Below are 4125 nucleotides of genomic sequence, written 5' to 3'. Positions count from 1 at the left end.
AACGGTTCCCCGCCCACTTCACTTCCCTCCATTAATATTGAAGCACCCATGCGTCAATCTAAGTAACATAATAAAAAAATCCCCATCCAAATCTGTCAGTTTAAGCTTGAGATATCTTTTTTTGCATGAGCTGCGTCTCAATCCACCACATCTACCTATGTCAGCCTTCCGTATCTGCTGTGGAAGGTGGCAGAGCTACAGAGGTGTTTGTCAGACCACGAAAACGTCTGTAGCGTCCAAACGCTACTTTTTGGAAAGGGGAGACTCTCACAAACACGATGGTGTTCGCAGTTTTGCTCTACAACCCCCACAAGTGTCTTTTTTGCCATTTAAGTGTTATCCAATGCGTTTCTATGGGCTATAGTGGCAGCGGGCAAGGCCAAATTCAGTATTTTTTTTATACCTAAATGGGTCCTAAAATTCAAAATGAAATAGATAAATTATCATCTTAAAACAATTCCATGTTAGCTTAGTAGAACCTCCCCCCTCCAACAGCTTAGACCTTTAGGGGAACTGCACCCGCTGATATTGCCTCGTTTTTTGGCTTGCTGCTCAAAGAATGCTGGTGACCATGACAGAAGTCAAACGTGAGTTGGTTTGGGGGTGTGGTTTGATATGGCTGTTTCTTGGGTGTGTCCTTGCCACCACCAAGACACACCTATCTGTCAGAACCTTGCCCACAGCTGTTTCCCCCCACTCAATCAAAACAAGCAAACATGTTGAGTTCAATAACTACAGGCAGATGTATGGCGAGATGCCGGAGGAAGCTTTGCATAGTTCAGTAGCTTACAGAGTAATAAGAGAAGAATGCAATTGCTGAATTTATGTAGATATTTGAAGCTAAGTGTTTTAATAAGATTCAAATGTAGTAAGCTTTTTTTTTAAATCTATTTGTATATTTTTATCTATTTGTTAATTTTCTTACTTTTTAACTGCATTGTTGGGAAAGGGCTCGCAAGTACACACTTCACAGTAAAGTCTACACTTGTTATATTCGGTGCATGTGACAAATAACATTTGATTTGAACAGGTCCATGTAGTATAAACAACCCTTTACATAATACCATAGAAGCAGTGTTCTGCTAATATAACAATCTGCACCTTTCACCTTTCATTGTCATTCCCAGCCGATACAGATACTGTGCCTATCGGCATTTTGTCTGGTGGTAATGAGGCTACCTTGGCTAACATGTCAGAGTGGTCATACCTTCCTGTGTGGTGTCCCGTATACAACAGGAATTCCCCTGATCCTGGTGCAGAATACACAGGGTTTTCCCTCCCCATATTGACTGATACCATTCAATTCAATAATAATAAAAGACAATACAAGTAAAAGTGTCTAGTAAAATGTTTATGCTGAGTGCCAGGTCTCTTTCCATTTAGAGATATCAGTATCAAGCCTGTCTTTCAGTCTGGACTTCATCACATCATCTTGCAAGTTTCCATGTGATGGCTCCATACATGTGAACACATAGTAACTGTTCTATTACTAATGGCAGTTAGGATAGGTAATATCTGATAAACAAACAGGTACTATGTTGAAGTTTGAACTGATCAGATAAAACCTACCCAATTATGGTCTCCCCATCAAACGACTGAGGCTGGCGTCTGGCAAAAGCATCTACAGTCCTCTCCATCTGTAGAAATAGGCAGAGTTGAGGCAGAGTTCATCAGTGACACATGGAATGAAAAGGGTGTTGCAAATACTGGAAATTTCTGCTGAACTGTATTATTAGTAATCACCTTCAGTCCAACATTGTGGATGTTTTGATTGCCGCCAGGTCTCTCTCCATTCAGAGACGTCAGTATCAAGCCTGTCTGTTAGGACTCCATCACATAATCTTGCAAGTCTCCAAGTGCTGGCTACATAGATGCATCTGTGAACACATACACAGTCACTGTTCTATTGCCAATGGCAGTTAGGATAAGTGATATCTGACAAACAAACATATGCTATGTTGAAGTTTGAACATGTCAGACTAAACCTACCTAATTCTGGTATCCTCATCGACAACCGTTGGTGAGCAGCCAAGAGGTGAGGCTGGATGTGAGATCTTTGCCAGTGCCCCATTGATAGGCATGGCAGTGTAGATCAACTCCTGGCCCCTCATCAAAGATACTGGTCGGTCACACACAAACACACACACAGAGCACTGATTACATGATCAATGGTGGTTATTATTAGCATGATGGAGCCAACCGTGTCGCTGCATTCACCTTTCAATTTCACTTCAGATATCATGATATGGGTAAGTGAAATAGAATGGTAAACACAGCAATCAGGCTGGTTCCACCAGGCTAGGTTATGAAGGTGAATTGGGAGAAAACTTGAAACTGTTTTGACCTTTGACCAAGTCAAATGTCACCAACCTGTTTCAAGTGTCCTCCCTGTTCCATTTATAGGAATGCTTACAGTGAGGGCATGTCTGCATGAGGCTTAGGGTCCCCTTGCTGGTCTTCTGTATGTTCCATGTTCGGCTGCAAACTGGACATCTCTCGAACAACTGCAGCAGGCAATCCTCAAACAATGTACTTGCTCAATCTTAAGAGGTTAGGTTGACTGGGAGAGCCTGTGACAGGGTGATAAAATAGACAGCCAAGTGGTAAATTGCATTTTGTTATAAAGAAAGGACAAAGCTTTTTGATAATGCACGTCACAACCAAAATAACTCTACTACTTATATCTGATTGGCTGGGTAATTAACCTACTAGTTTATCAAACTAAGTCTTTTTTTATATAACTTTTCGCATAACACACATTACCGTTGTTGAAGCAGTCTGTGTCATCAGGGCAGTGACTCGGGTAAAAGTAATTCTAGGTCATCACAGCCACAGTCATAAAGTAATTCTAGGTCATCACAGCCACAGTCATAAAGTAATTCTAGGTCATCACAGCCACAGTCATAAAGTAATTCTAGGTCATCACAGCCACAGTCATAAAGTAATTCTAGGTCATCACAGCCACAGTCATAAAGTAATTCTAGGTCATCACAGCCACAGTCATAAAGTAATTATAGGTCATCACAGCCACAGTCATAAAGTAATTATAGGTCATCACAGCCACAGTCATAAAGTAATTCTAGGTCATCACAGCCACAGTCATAAAGTAATTCTAGGTCATCACAGCCACAGTCATAAAGTAATTCTAGGTCATCACAGCCACAGTCATAAAGTAATTCTAGGTCATCACAGCCACAGTCATAAAGTAATTCTAGGTCATCACAGCCACAGTCATAAAGTAATTCTAGGTCATCACAGCCACAGTCATAAAGTAATTATAGGTCATCACAGCCACAGTCATAAAGGCCGCCTATTTCTACCTTTTCTCTTCTTAAAATGTGATTTTAAACCTAACCACACTGCTAACCTTATGCCTAACCCTATCTTAAATTAAGACCAAAATGCAATATTTGTATGATATATTCTGACTTTGTGGATGTGGTAACTAGTGGAAACTAGTAGCTCCAGATTGGATTAGATTCAGGCCGGTGACGCCGTTTCGGTTTGTTGCTCCTAGTTCACTGTATAAATCAGACTCAGCCATGAGTTAGTTACCACCATAGCTGCATCCATTTTTTAGTTTTGCCCTAGACAATACAGAATTACATTTACATTTACATTTTAGTCATTTAGCAGACGCTCTTATCCAGAGCGACTTACAGGAGCAATTAGGGTTAAGTGCCTTGCTCAAGGGCACAATTACGTCATTTAGCAGACGCTCTTATCCAGAGCGACTTACAAATTGGTGCATTCACCCTATAGCCAGTGGGAAAACCACTTTCCATATATTTTTTTTTTGTATTTTTTTTTTTGGGGGGTAGAAGGATTACTTTATCCTATCCCAGGTATTCCTTAAAGAGGTGGGGTTTCAAGTGTCTCCGGAAGGTGGTGAGTGACTCCGCTGTCCTGGCGTCGTGAGGGAGCTTGTTCCACCATTGGGGTGCCAGAGCAGCGAACAGTTTTGACTGGGCTGAGCGGGAACTATGCTTCCGCAGAGGAAGGGAGCCAGCAGGCCAGAGGTGGATGAACGCAATGCCCTCGTTTGGGTGTAGGGACTGATCAGAGCCCGAAGGTACGGAGGTGCCGTTCCCCTCACTGCTCCATAGGCAAGCACCATGGTCTTGT

General features: G+C 41.9%; 1 long non-coding RNA gene across 1 annotated transcript; it reads right to left on the bottom strand.

The window, feature by feature from the left end:
• Positions 1-1406: 1406 nt before the first annotated feature.
• LOC121578192 lies at positions 1407-2279 on the bottom strand. Its single transcript, XR_006002745.1, has 3 exons — positions 1990-2279; positions 1744-1877; positions 1407-1637 (listed from the first exon to the last, which is right to left on the bottom strand). It is a non-coding gene; the product is annotated as an uncharacterized LOC121578192 (long non-coding RNA).
• Positions 2280-4125: the final 1846 nt, after the last annotated feature.

Source organism: Coregonus clupeaformis, chromosome 12 (genome assembly GCF_020615455.1).
Source record: "Coregonus clupeaformis isolate EN_2021a chromosome 12, ASM2061545v1, whole genome shotgun sequence".
Taxonomy (NCBI): Eukaryota; Metazoa; Chordata; class Actinopteri; order Salmoniformes; family Salmonidae; genus Coregonus; species Coregonus clupeaformis.
This window is presented reverse-complemented; position numbering and strand designations above follow the sequence as displayed.